We start from the raw sequence: 15,377 nt of genomic DNA, 5'->3' as shown, positions 1-15,377 counted from the left end.
TTCTGTTCTGGATTTCTGTGTTCAATCATTTCTGGTCATCGACCAAGGATAAAGCGCCTTTGCTCGCTCTTGAAAAAAAAAAAGAACAAAGAGAGAATAAGTGCGAAAAAAAACCTTTCGAGATCTGTTAAGATCTCGAAAGGTTTTCTAAGCAATCAATTTATCTTCCGTTAAGAAGAATAAAGTGAGCTTTCATATAGAAGATAAATATCGATCAATGCAAATAGATGTTCTGAAATCAAAATGATAACTTTTCATTTAGAAAGAATTTGGAGTATCGAATTGTACATTTCCTTCAGTCACCAGATTTAGCTCAGTCTTTCATCAGTTCCACGTTGATGTACACTTTTAGCTCATATGCAACTGAACAGAATTGAAATAAAACTTGAGTTAATTTAAAACAAAACTAATCTTTTGTTTTTATGGATACATTAAATACAACTAAATATTAAACTAATATAAAAATATTTAAATCATTCAAATTTTAGCTATTATGAAAAGATACTTATCATTCAGCCATTATTTGGCTTCAGCAATTTTCAGCGGCCCACCAGCAGAAACGACAAATTGTCATAGCACGCCTTGAACTATTAGTAAGGGACTTCCCGAAAAATTAACCTCCCCACAACATTTCCAAAGTTTACCACTGCCCCAAGCTTTTTAACCGAATCATCACGACTACCTTTCTTCACTTAAAAGCATTTCATTTATTGGACGTACAAAACACAATCACTAAAAGTGCAAATCTTCAAATTAATAGGAACAAATTCTAGGCCCAACTGTCTTTAAGATCCACTCTTCAATTTTTCTTGTCCAGCAACACCAACAGGCTTCAACACATTCGCTCGAAGCAAATTTAAGGCAGCATAAAAAACCAAAACCACAAGCTTTCAGGAGCAACTTTCGATTTTTAATCATTGTACAAACATCCGTATGCGCGTTAAAAACATTTCTAATAGATTTTAACGATAATCCTATTTAAATAAAGAAATAATTGATAATTTTCACTGGAACGAAAAACAAACACGTGCGATGCCATCGGGTCACCGCCTACTTCATTCAGGAAGCCCTAATCCATGGAAAAAATCAAACAAAACCCCAAGATAGAATGTTAATTGATTATTTTGGTCATGTTTGTTCTCATTTCACAATCTATAATTGTCAGAAAAAAAATCTATAGCTTATTCTCAACCCTTATGACATTGCATACTTACGGGCGCAATTTTTTATAAACAAGAGAAAATCAATTATTTTAGCCCTTTTCTTTAGATAATTGATGGATGAATATTAGCTATTAGATAAATATTAGTAATCTCGATATCAGCAATGACCATGATCCATTGAGAAGAAGAATGTACCGGGATCAATTGTACCCATATATTAGGGATCAATTGTACCCAAAATCAACATTTCAGAATACTTTTTCTGAAAAAAGTTGGGAGTTTTCCATCGCTTTGAAAATATTGTATTTTGAAGTTCATTTTACACTCGAAAGATTGATGTTTTGGAATAAATATTTTTGTTATAATATTTCCATGTTAGGAACATTTTAAAATGATGAAAAAAGATCTTCAAGTCACATTTTGTGAAATTTTTCAATCAAACTTCAATAACCCAAAAACTTGTTTTGTTAAAATTTTTTGAGCATCAACCATTGCTGTTTTGTTCTGTTTGGCACATTTTCCTAGAACATTTGATCTTTGTACGACATTCTAGTTTGGAGATATAGCTAAGGAATCAAGTATCCCCAGAGATCAAGTATCCTCATTCTCCCCTACCTTTTAAATGCTTTTATGTGGAAACATATAATGAAAAATATGAATATTTTGTAAGTAGAGCTTTCCACTAACAACGGAATCAAGTTTTTCAGAAACACAAGGTTCTCCAACATTTCCAGTAAGTAGGCGAGAAGTGCGCGAGGCGCTCAATGCATTTGTTTACAAGCATAAGAATATTTCCTCAGCTGATCAGGGGTTTGTTGGTAAACATGAGTTAACAGTTGCAAATCCAAAATGGCCAAAATGACTGAAAAGGAAATTGGACATATGTACCGAAAAACCTCCTAAATATACACACTTTGACTAGAATAATGATTAATTAGTTCTAATAAAATGAATACCGAAGAGCTGCAGGTTGCCGACCAATGCAATATGTCATAAAATTGATCTTTGTAATGAACATTTCTTGAATTTTTGTTAGTCTAGATTTAAAGAGATAAAAAGTTAAACGATAAAGAAGATAAAAAAAAAATCACGAGTTTTAGCGTTTTCTCTTACTCATAGAAATCTTTTGCTTATCCAAGAACTACTGTACATGCACAGCAAAAATTATTTCTTGTAAAATTACGCAAATGTCCTGTAACAAAAAGGAGCAGGACATTTACCGTAATTTTACAGGTCAAAAAACAAATAACGTGACATTTAATTTTTAGTGTACAACCTTTTTACAGGACATTTGCTGTACAGTAGTTTTTCGATTTTATCACGGTCAAAAAAAATTTCACCGTGAATATGGCGAAACCGTGAATTTGGCGAAACTAAAAATTTAAGTAGAAAAAAGTATTTTTACTGTCTTTAATCAATAATTTATAATGTTTTCAGTAGTGGAAACGTTTTGTATCAATAAATTTCGATCATAAGGCGTAATTATCAAAGATAACTATACAAAAAGGATCGTTTTCAGTTCTAATTATTCTACTCTAAAGCAAATTTTTAGGCTTTTTCTTTAAATAAAACCGTGTTGTATATCCATTTGATAGTCTACATCTAATTATAGTGAATTATTTTGTTTTGATGGAAATTTAACAGTCGTTATCTGTTATTTCGATTTTGAAAAAAAGTTCAAAAAAATTAGCAGCAAAAAATTTGTTTCTGCTAATTTCAAATTTCAATATTTTAATCTTAACACCTTTGATGAACTAAAAAGTATATTTATTCGAAAAATATTTTAAAATTTGCTCAACTTAGACTTTTACAGTGTGTTTCTCGAAATTTGCTTTATGGGCAGATAATCTTTTGTCTTTATATGTAGAAAAACAGAAATCTTTGTCATATTTTCAGACGAAGCTAGCAGAGTTTCATTTTGATCTTCCCAAATTATCCATTCAGACAATACTAAAGGCTATCCAATCAGGATTACGCACGCCACCCTTTAAAACAGGCATGTCAAACTGGGGGTTCGCGGGCCGCATGCGGCCCGCGGCTTAGGTCAAGGCAGCCCGCGTAGCCCCGTTTTAAATTGTCACAAAAAAACACCACTGATTATTATGTAAAATATTACTGCAAAAAAAACTAAAGCTGAATGTACCGATTTAACTGATTTTGGCTGTGGCCCTCTACGTCATAGAAATTTTTTAATGCGGCCCGCACTCCTAAACGAGTTTGACATGCCTGCTTTAAAATAAACAAGCTCAACAAAGAAATCAGAGACACTTATCTCTTTTCAAAAACACTTAAATTCACCCACTTTTTTTAATATGATTCGCATAACTAAAAAAAATTAATTTTTTAAAGCGACTAACCAACACAAGTAACAACACTAGCATCAGCGTGACGTTAAAATACTTGTGTCGATTATTACAAGCGTTTTTAAAATCCAATTGACGATTTTAAACACTATACAGATAAAATAAGCAGTTCAATGGCATTTTCATATTATTGGATACCTATATACTATAACATAAACCATAAAAAATATCATAAACAAAGCCGCTCTATGCTTTTGAATGAATATTAAGGACCTGGAAATGGTTTCTGAATGATTTCTTGAAAAGCGTGATAAAATCGAAACAATAACCGTGATAAAATCGAGCGTGAATTTGGCGAGTATTGATAAAATCGAATAGTGATAAAATCGAGAAACTACTGTAATAATAAATGAATCTTCGTTAACTTTCAAGGAAAACAATTTAAAATTACAGGTTTTGTTAATTACAGGTTGATTTATTTTAAAGGTTGCAGTTTTCAGTGGCACGTAAAAGTTAAATTTTTTTCTGTGTGGTATCGCATAAACATAAAAGTTTGGTCATAGGAATTTTTATGTATTTTCAAACTGTTCTTGTTATACTTTTTTTAATTTTGCCACAAATTCAAGGGGAGGTTTTCAACGTACATAATTTGAAAATTATCACGTCGTTTACAATTTGAAATAATGTCTCACAAGAGCTTAAGCTAAGTAATCAGCAAATTCAAACTAAACCATTCAAAGCCCAGAAACCATCAAATCCATTTTTCCTCGATTCTTGGGCTCCTTTAATGCATTTGAAAATCCTCAGAGGAAACGAAATCGAATCGAAACTGCACGAGACAGAAGAAAAACCCATTCAAGCATGAACACGATCGAACTTGATCGTGGCCAAGTCAGGAAGGCCGGGTCAGGAGGGACTGCACCAATTTTCCCAATTCGTCTTGTCTGATCTTGACGAGGATGCACGACGCTGCTCGTCTTCCAAATTTCGAGAACCGCGCCACACTTTGTTGAGGCTTACCTGCATCATAAAGTTTCAAATTACTGAGGAGGGCTCTTGTTCGAACGAATTGGGAGCAAATTTAAAAAGGTTCCGTTGAAACAAAGACTCGATCAGGTCGAGGCAGGATCGAACATGATACGACTTGTCCTGGAGTGGGTCGGTGGGTATTGAGTGGTGAATTTTTGGGGCGTTAATATGCTCATCATGATGAAGGGTTATCTCGAATAAGGTGCACGTGTTAGGATGTGGAGAGTCAATGACTTGCTTGATTGATGTTTTCGAACATTGTTGCAAGTGGGTAAAAATCATTGGGCTTTCAGAAGTGATTAGGATTTTATTACCATGGCAGATTTTAAAGAGTTGAGTCCTGTTTTGCCATTGATTTTCAATACTGTTACAGATAGTACTTACTTGTTACTCGAATATCTTATTTTGGAAAGATCAAGCGCAGCCAACGAAAACAGGAAGCAAATAAGCTTCGAAATTTCAATTTGTTTAAAATTGCAGCAGGTCGTTATGCTCGGTTTCTTTGAAATCTACCCACTGTTGCCGCATAGACATACGGTTTCGATTTATGTTCTTATTTTGGACCTTTCATGCGATACACACACTTGACTTGATGATCCAGACGAAGGTTCCCTGCTTCTCAAAACTATACTATGGGGCCTTTTTTATGACAGATTAACTACTTTCTATAACTTACGAGCTCACTTCCACGGCAGAAACCGGGAGCGGATAATTAAATCGCGAACCTTTTTCTTCCATTGGACCAATTCAAGTGTTGAATCTTGGGGTCTGCATGGAAGTGTTGATGAACTCTCGGGATCCTCAAGTGAGACGAACCTCGGACCATCACTAGCTAGATGGGCCAACCGTAATTAAGTTGATGTGAAATGACGCAGCAAAATCTGGCAATCTCGCATCCACTGAACGGATTAAAGTGTTTGGCGTGTGCCACGGACCTCGGCTAGGGCCCTAGTCTTGAAAAAATAGGCCAACTCCAGGTCTGCAATCAGCTAACAGTACCGGGTCTGAACATAAACGCGCTAAGCAAAGCAAAGCAAAACAACAGATCAGTTGTAGATTTGTGGCTGTTTTTTCTTTCTTAATCGGGCACGAGCCAATCGACGAATCGAGCGCATCGAATGACGACTGGACTGGACCGTGAACTGGCTGATTGGCGCAGAGCTGGCAGTTCAGATCTCATACATACACCCAAAATAATCCTCACGTAGCGGCTACGTGAAAAACTACATAATTTTTATCCAAATGATTTTCACGTAAATGCTACGAATAAATTATGTAAACGCTCCCCTAATAAGAATTTGTGCTTCATGGACCTCACCTATAATTTACGTGATTTTCTAGTGCGTTCAACGCGATATGGCGATGAAAGTTATTGTTAGTTTTACTTGATTCTAAATGGATTGTGAATAAATTTGAAATGAAAGCTTATTAAGAACAATTGGTTGTTTGATTGATTTTATCGTTTCTTTTATTTTTAAATTATTATTTATTATTACAAATAAAATTGCGATGCTTTTTACTACTCACTAACTATTGTCACTTCGAAATAATCCGGGAAACATAATGGTACTATGAATTATCCCACGGCTCGAAGTGCGTTTTAGTATGTTCAATCCTGTTGAAGTTGAAAAAATTTATTAGCATCCCATTGAAGAAAATAATTATTCTGATGGTGATAATGGTTATTACCTGGTCTGTATCTACGGAGAACTCGTTCCCTCGAGTACCGATCGGTGTTCTGCGTAGAGTAATCCATCCTTCCTGGGTGGCTTCTTCCAGGGAATGAGGAATATATTTCACTATTGCCTGAAGTCAAAAATGAAAATAAAATAAAACTTTCAATATTAATAAAAAATCTGGAAAGCCACCGAAAGTAAATGTTATTAACTAGTGAGTGGATTCGGTTGGATCTTTTAAAATTCCGGCTCCTACCGTCGGGTCGGTTTCTTACCTGATGCGCCACTGAGTCAGATCAAATCCGTGGAAGCGGGTGGTAAATTAACGAAACGGAACCAAAAATAAAAACAAACGTGTCAATTTGCAAACCGACACAAGTTTTCACCATGAAGCTATCAGCTGACTGATGCTCGTACATTTTCTTATCAGAATTAACATGTGAACACAAACACGTTCACAAAAAAAGCATTTTCAGCTATCCACATGAATTTTACGTGAAATTCATGAGTCGTATACGTGGAATGAAAGTAGTTACTACAAGACGCACGTAGAATCGATGGGATGCATCAAAAACTAAGTCTACGTGAAAAATCCCGTAGAATTAATTTCTAGAATATTTTGGGTGTATGGTTGATGATCGATGCAGGTTATGGTAATTAGGTTTGGCACAAGGCTCAAAGTCAATCTTCTGGAGAGTGCTAGTATAAAGCAGATATCCGAGAGATAGGTGAAAATTGGGATGAAGTGATTCCGGCATTCGACACACTGCTCCCCGGGGGAAATTCAATTCGAATTGATACCACGGTTCGAAATTGATGATCTTGTTTGCTGAGCTCAGTGAGATTTTGGTTCTGGAGCATAGAAAATTGAAAATGTATTTAAAACACGTGCTTGAGGCTTCAAATCAACTTGTAATTGTTAGAATCAGAAACAAATGCGAAAAATAGAAGCAACTGGTTCTGTATGGAAATTTGTAAGAAGGTATGAATTGATTCAGAAAATCAACCACTCCATGATCATGATTACTTAATGTTATGCTAGCTGACCCTGCAAACTTCGTTCGAGTATAAATTTTAAGAAAAAAAATCTTCGGAGGACTAAAAGATCTTTTCACTGAATTTGCTGTGCAACAAACAATCTCTAACAGAAAAACTTTTCTAATCGCTTGGACTAATCTGACTAATCTTACCGCTTGGATAAGATGAATCGCATCTTCAATGATTTAGTATGGACCCATGCCTTGAATTACTTGAAAATAGGTATAGTAGTGTTGTAATGGAATTCATTGCTGTATGCACCCACTAATCAGACTTTTCTCCAATAATGAAGTTCCTTTGAGGTGGAATTTCTGGCATAAGATTTCATGCCGGGCCGGCACTAACAATTGCATATGTCTGAAAGAAACCAATAAAACATATCCCATATCTTATCGCAAGACAATACAAGATGGAAAAGTCAGCCGGAAATGGTATTTCGAATAATGTTGGAGAGTTAAGTGCATAATGACCGCCTTAATGAGAACGCTTACTTAATCATAGAAAACAGCTATATTAAGTGAGTTACATCATTGTTTCGTGTTTAGACACTATAAAATGAAAAATAAGATAAAAACGTTTAAAAATGCATCAGTAACTGTAGGGGTATGATGAGAACCACTCCTGGGGCAGTATAGCCACCAAAAATCGGGGCACGATGAGAGTTTTCTGCCGCAGAATCTAGCAGCAAATTTTATTCGATGAAATCAACTGAACTATTAGCTGTGTCGAAGAGATAATCAGAGGAGTCCTCTGAGAGGACTCGAGTTCGATTCCTGGTCGTGGCATTTTTTTTTCTTTACCATTTATGATCTATGCATTTGGCACTAAACAGTGAGTCGTTGATCCATCAAATAAAGCAATAATAATATAAGGGATTTCTGTTTGTATAAAGCTTAGTTCTTTTAGAAATGGGACAGTTACAAATGCGTGTATCTCAAAAACCTTTAGTTTGATCTAAATACTTTCTATGGAGGAAATGAAGGTAATCTTATGATAATTTATGAAAAAATTTGAAAAAATTATTTATCGTTTTTTGTAAGAATAAATTCTACTTTATTCTTGGTACCTCCCTTCGGCCAGCGCACACTTTTTCCAGTCATGATAATGATCAGTTTTTCAAACTTATACTTCATCTAATCTGTATTTTAGGTGGCTATATCCCCTTCCTTCAATTTCTGATACTTTTTGGACCAATACTTCTTATTTAAAATAAACTGAGGCAACTTTAGTGGATACAGCTGTTTTGGAATTAACAAATTTGATTATTTTTGAGCCACTTTTTGAGCGTTTTTAATGGATTTTTTTTTTTTTTTTTTTTTTTTTTTTTTTTTTTTTTTTTTTTTTTTTTTTTTTTTTTTTGTTTACATATATTGAAGATTATTCAAATTTCAAGTTCTACACAGACAATTTTGAATTGCTGGAAATCAGCATAATTTTGCTGATATTAGTCTCGCTGGTTTTTCAGAACGATCAGCAGAATCAATCGCTGAAAAATCAGCAATCTCATTTGCTGGAGATCATTAATGGATTCTCATTTGATTTTCATTTTTGATTTCCATATTGAACATTAATAATTCTCAAGCTATGATTAATAAAAATAAAGTTAGTTCATTTTTACAAAACAATTTATTGAAATTTTATTTTATAACGAAACAATATCCAGCGGCAGAGTGGCTGCTGTGCACCAAATCTCGAACTTCATCCTCTACTTTTGGTTTGTTTCATGCATTGGTAAAATATGAAGGAAAATAAAGATTAATTTTATATTTATAGAATGATTCGTTAAATTGAATTCTACCTTAAAACGCCATAACCGTCATTGATAAAACGACAGTCTTCAACAGCAACGAAAAAAACTGATAAAAACAACAAAAAATCCAAGTTTGATAGATCGATTGCTGGTTTTTCAGCTATGCATTTCATGTGCTGAAAAAACCAGCAAGACGGAGATTGTTTGCTGGTTTCAGAAAAAAATTGGATTCGGGATGTTTCCAGCAATTTTTTTTTGCTCCAAATCGAGGCCAAAATTTACTGTGTAACTAAAATCTTAAATATTAATTGAGTTTACAAGAGTAGAAAATAAACCCTTTTTGAACCCTAAACCTAATTTTTTACTATTAAATATTACGTTTTCACCCATGCTTAAAAAAGTTATGTTTGCGGTTCAAATGAATTAGCTTGCGAATGTAAGTGAGTAAAACATGTGTTTTTTTAATGAAGCGTGCAAAATCCTTTTTTTTTGTTTCAATTACAGTCGGTTCTACATTCATTCTATCAACGATGCAGTTGGCGCACCAGGCATTGAAAAACTTATCTGGAAAAACTGTGTTCGATGTTTACTCTTGAGCTTGAACTCACAGACTCGGGAGGCAACTGGTTTACCAACTGAGCTATATTATAAGTCCCCATATTTTTTGAAGCTTCATGAAATAAATAAACAACTCCTTAGACTTATTTTCAAAAATTAATAACTTTTAATGTAAAATAACTTTAACCTTATTTTTTTGTACTTAGTACATAACATTTTTTCATTTGTGTATGCATTGTTCAAGCAAAAATGTCATAGGAAAAAAATTGCCATCAAACCCCCCCCCCCATGAGCCGATTCTTCCTACGGCCCTGAAGGGTATAAAGGTCACCTTAAGGAAGACGCTTATTTAATTATAGAAAACAGCTACAATATGTGACTTACATTGTTGTTTCGCATTCAGACACTCAAAAAGTATATTTCCTAACTGGATTATACTTGAAAAGGTTGATAAAAAATTTTAAAAATGCATTTTTTAAAAAAATTTCCGAAAGCTGAAAATCAGTCATTGTAGGGGCATAATGAGACTCCCCACTGGGGCAGTATAGGCAACATTAATCGGACCACGATGAGCGTTTTCTGCCGTGGAATCAAGCAGTGAATTTGACTCGATGAAGTCATCTGAATAATAGAGCTACAGCTTGACTTGTTTCGTCTGACGATTTGGTCTATAGGTTAGACGTCGGAGAGCTAATCAGTAGGCTCGAGGTCGATACCTGCTCGAGGTGATTTTATTTTCATTTACCATTCATGATCGATGCATTTTACACTGAATGGTGAGGCGTAGATTCATCAAACAAAGCAATACTAAAATAATGAATGACTTTTTGTAGAATACAAGCAATTCACACACATTCATACATTATGTTTTTGGTGCTTTGCATCACCCACCAAGAAGCTACTAGTTATGAAATGCAACAATCAAAATAATCGATCATGATTGGTATTTAAAAAAAAAATCTCCTCGAACAGGAATCGAACTCGAGTCTACTGATTACCTCTCCGACATCTAACCAATAGGCCAAATCGTCAAATGTTATCTAGGCAAACTCTAGCTCTATCATTCAGTTGACTACATCGAGTTGAATTCACTGCTAGATGCTACGGCAGAAAACGCTCATCGTGCCCCGAATAATTGTGCTCTGTTCACCCCGAGTCAACAATTTAAATTAAAAACGTTTTTTAAAATTGATTATAGTGAAAACCTAAACATTTAATGATAGTGAAAATTGAGGAATGTTCATCATGTTGCTGTGCGTACATTATAGATTAAGATGGTTTAACGATCATAAATGCTTATTTTCCAGAGCTTAAAAATTATACTATTTTCTAACTTGACAACCGAGTTAGTTTTTCTAAAATATTTCTTTACAAAAGATAGAAAAGTGGAGTGCTTATTATGCCCCGGGTGCTTTTTATGCCCCTATCTGCCCTAGATCACGATAAAATAACAAACTTAAGAGCATAAAAATTAAAATATTTTCGTCACTTGACAATCTTGTTGAATTTTTGTAAATATTTCTGTGAATATGATGAAGAAAAGTCTTTTTTTTGCTCAGAAATTAATTCAAAAAAAGGGGTGCCCAGTTCGCTCCGGGTGCTCGTTATACCCTTATCGCCGCTAAAAGCTAGCATATCAATTGTTGGTTTAGTTTCTTACTCATATCAACTATTGCCTTGACATTATACATAAATAATAAAACCAAAATACTGAAATTGCTCAACATAGATTGATTTTGCTCTTTTTTCAAATGACCTTTGGGACATTCCAGCTGGAAGGGAAGTGAGGATACAAAAAAAATGAAAAAGAATCGTGCGCACTTATTTTTAACCTTTAATTAGTTACGTTTGCACAAAGCGGAGCAAAATAACATGATTGAAACCGGAGATCCGTGATTTTCAAAATTCAATGTTTTTGTGCCGTAATAACCCCCCATATGATAAGGCTGCCGGGTTTGCCAGTTTGATCCTGGTTTGCCCGGATATTTAATACAAAAATTGAGGAAAGTCCGTTCCGGTTCAGTTGCCTTGATTTCTTTGAAAAAATCCTTGATTTTGCCTTGATGTTTTATTCACTTTATATGCCAAATCATACAAAACAAATAAAACATTGTGTTGTAGATTTTTTTTATGCGTCCAAAACGAATTTTTTAAGCAAGTTTTATAAAAATAACCATGGAAGGATTGTGTTTGAAAAGTCAGAAATAAAATTAAAAAAAAAGAAATCATGGAAGGTTTTTCGAAGCCAAAAATACGATTTAAGATCTGCTGACAATTATTAATGAAAAATAATTTTTTATCTTGATTTTTTTTTCCTAGATTTTGTTTAGTAATTCCTGGGTGTTGGCCAAATTTGCCCGGGTATTGCCGAGATATTTGGTTGACATTTACGAACTCAAATGCTTGGATTTTGCCAGGTTTTAAGGAAAAAAACGGCTCGGATTATTTCCAGCCCAGGTACGTGCTGAAAAAAATTCAGGCAACCTTACCTCAGGTCATGGCCATTTATAAATGAAAAAGGTTATTATGTGAGTTCATTTAATCTGAAGTGTCCATTACTAAAAAGATTCATTGGATTTATGGCTGAAAGATTGACAGATAATGATGATCAAGGTTGCCGAAAAAAAATTCTGTTTTTTTGAGGAAAAATATTCTGACTTTCTGTGATTTTAGCCAGAAATTCTGTGATGGTTTTCTGTGATGCTATTTCCTTAGATTTATTAGAAAATTCATGATAAATTGGGTCATTTTAACATTTAAGTTGGAAAAAATCAATTAACATTAGCAACCTTAACATACTTTTCCCATTCAATGTAAGCAATCTAAATTTTATATAAGCCAAAAAATTTAAATTTTTAAAATTCATTTTAAATTCAAAAATTCTGTGAAATCTTTGAAAATTTCGAAATTCTGTGTTCTGTGACACAGATTCTGTGATGAAAATTTGCTCAAAATTCTGTGAAATTACAGATTTTTCTGTGATTTCGGCAACCTTGATGATGATGATGATGATGATATGAATTTGCTGTTAGACTATGCGGCAGAAGATGCCCGGTTTGTCCCAAATAGAGGTATTGATTTTGCCCCTGTTTAGTGTGTTAAAGAAGAAACCGGGTTTTATACTCATATAAGTGAAAACTGAAAACTTTAATAAGGGAAAACTTGGAAAACAATGTACAATGCATAAATCATATTGTAGAGGGCAAATTTAACATGAATTTGCATTTCGCTACCACAGGATCAAGTTGACTTTTTAAATACAAATTTCTGTGTATTTGAAGAACACTAAATCTGTTGGTTTGAAATAGATACCGTAGTCCGGGGTAATATTGATCACTTTTTTCAATATATTTTGATTATTTTTTCTGTTAAGGGGAATGTGGCATGTTTCATATTTTTAAAATCAGTACTGGACTCCTATGAACGTAAAACATGGATGCAGAAATTAATTAGACCTCTTTAAATTTGATTTAAAAATCATTTTCGTGTCTGTCCCGAATTGGATGCTTTGGAGTGACATTGGTCGGTCTCTATTTTGACGGTTTAACAAGTTTTCTTGATCATAAAGGATACAGAACCCCTTCATAACATTTACAAATGCTAGTTTATCAATTTCACCTTGATTTTTATCGTTTTATTTTAAAAATATTTAAAATCGAAAAATGAACTATGATGTTGCCTACATTTAGGGGCAAAAATAATTATAATTGCTAAATAGTGAGCTTCAAAATAAAAATGAAATTTTACCTTCACACAATCCCCTAGGCCCTCTCACTATTTCCATTTTCATTTTTTCTTCAAAATTAACGATTTCATAGGGTTTTTATCCATTTGTCCAATACGGGATTACTTTTGGAAAATGTCCTTATTTTTTAAATTTAAAAAAATTATCACTGGATGACTAATAAAATAGCACTTCAACTGTTCATATACAAAGAAACAAAAAGTTGTTTTTTGACACTAAACAACCGGTTTGCACTTAAATGCTTATTGGTATCATCAGGAGAGATGTTTGTTTGCGAGCCTTGGAAAAATTGATATTTTAACATTTTGAAATTAGATTTTTTACTAACACAAAAAAAATTCAAATACAAAACAAATTTTGCCTATTTGATACTCAACCAATAGGCTTTCAAACGTAGAAAACAAATTTCAAAAATTCAACTATAGAATGAGTTATTGATGATAATGTGGAAAAGTTCATTGTTGTTCAAATCTACCCCGGTGAACAAAGTTACCCCGTTTTACGGTACGGCAAGAATCTCCGAAGAGTTTTTTACGAAAACTTACTTATTTGTTGGCCCCTTTAAAAAAATGATTTTAACAAACTCGCAAATCCTCTTTGCGATAGATCATAAATCGGCTCATCCCACCAAATGGTGATCAACAGGGAGCAATGATCCCGAGATGAAAAACCGCAAAGGTGAAAACAAAATCAACTTCTAGCAGAGAACGAAAGCCGAAAAAGAAAAAGTGGAAAAGAAAAAAAAATTAAACACAATAAAAAGCAATAACAATAAACAAGAGGATCATGGAGCAACAATAACAATAATAAAAGCAACAACAGTGCAACCGTGAGTGAGCATCTTCGGCCGGGATCGGCTTGGATGCTGCGCTGAGTCGAAAACCGAAACCGAAATCAACCGTAGCAGCTACTGGTCTTTCGATTAATCACAAATGCCCGCTCGCTGACTGACGGACTGGCTGGTGGCTGATTGGGGGACTTCTTTGTGGGATCGCTGAGGGAAACCTGAGAAAAAGAAGTGCAGCCTGGAGAAGACGCTTCCATCAGCGACTCCATCGAATAAGACGACGGGGAGCAAGTAGCAGCAGCAGCAGCAGCAGCACAGTAATTCGTTCGTTGGCCGATGATAACAACAATACGCTCCAAATTGAAACTACACACGAACGATCGACTGGTAGCTGGAGTTGGTTCCTGGGGAGCGAGACAGTTGCCAAGAATAAAAGTGATCGTTGGGGTAGCCCTCTAAGCGGCAGAAGACGAAGGAGAAGACAGGGCAGCGGAGTGAAGGGTGTGGTCCTACCGACTTACTTGAAACCTCCATCAGACCAGACCCTGACGGAGCAAAGAACCGGTTTTTCTGATGCTGTTCAAGGGACTGATGCAGGACAAGACAGTAGGTAGTGACCTGACAACGACGACGACGATGATGATGATTGGGTTGCGCGAAGGCGCGATTGCAAACTGCGTCGTATTATTCAATCGAGTGTTCTGTCTTCTGGGGCCGCCGTAAGTGAAGCTTCTACTACGACTAAGAGGAAACTGTTCTGATCGCAACGGACGAAAACAGACGGGGGCTTGTTGATCGAGCTTGACCTACTTTTTTCGGATCCTACCGGGCTTTCTGTTGGGTTAATAAACTTATGCTGATATTTATTTATATTTTTTTATACTATCGTCATCATTGTCTGTTTTGAGTATTTAGCCTTAAAATATTGTTCAATTTATTTTGTATAAACTTCTTGATAGACTGTAGAGGTTTCAAATGCCCAACTCTGCTTTCGGAAAATGCTGGATTTGAATGGTAGATACATAAATTATCAAAAAAATGGGATTGTTGTTTTTTTTTGGTATGTAAAATAATAATCACAATAATGGTAGCTCACGTTCTAATTTATTTAAAAAATATGCAACAACCCGATCAACTTTCATCAATCACAAATAAACATTTTTTTGAAACAAACGCTTTTAGGATCATCTTGAAACTTCATTTTCCCATCCGGATTGGCCCATTCCGGATGACTGCCGATTCCAGAAAACCAAAACACATTGTTTTTGTTTCGTTCTCTTTTCGTCAATTCACTAATTGAGAACAATAGCGGTTGAAAGTTGATGATG

The 15,377-nt window shown here is 34.7% G+C and overlaps 1 long non-coding RNA gene across 1 annotated transcript; it reads right to left on the bottom strand.

Annotated features, from left to right (window-relative positions):
- Positions 1 to 5,761: 5,761 nt before the first annotated feature.
- On the bottom strand, positions 5,762 to 6,589 carry LOC129740468 (uncharacterized). The gene is made up of 3 exons (XR_008736251.1): positions 6,447 to 6,589; positions 6,185 to 6,301; positions 5,762 to 6,110 (listed from the first exon to the last, which is right to left on the bottom strand). It is a non-coding gene; the product is annotated as an uncharacterized LOC129740468 (long non-coding RNA).
- Positions 6,590 to 15,377: the final 8,788 nt, after the last annotated feature.

This window comes from Uranotaenia lowii, chromosome 1 (assembly GCF_029784155.1).
Source record: "Uranotaenia lowii strain MFRU-FL chromosome 1, ASM2978415v1, whole genome shotgun sequence".
Taxonomy (NCBI): domain Eukaryota; kingdom Metazoa; phylum Arthropoda; class Insecta; order Diptera; family Culicidae; genus Uranotaenia; species Uranotaenia lowii.
This window is presented reverse-complemented; position numbering and strand designations above follow the sequence as displayed.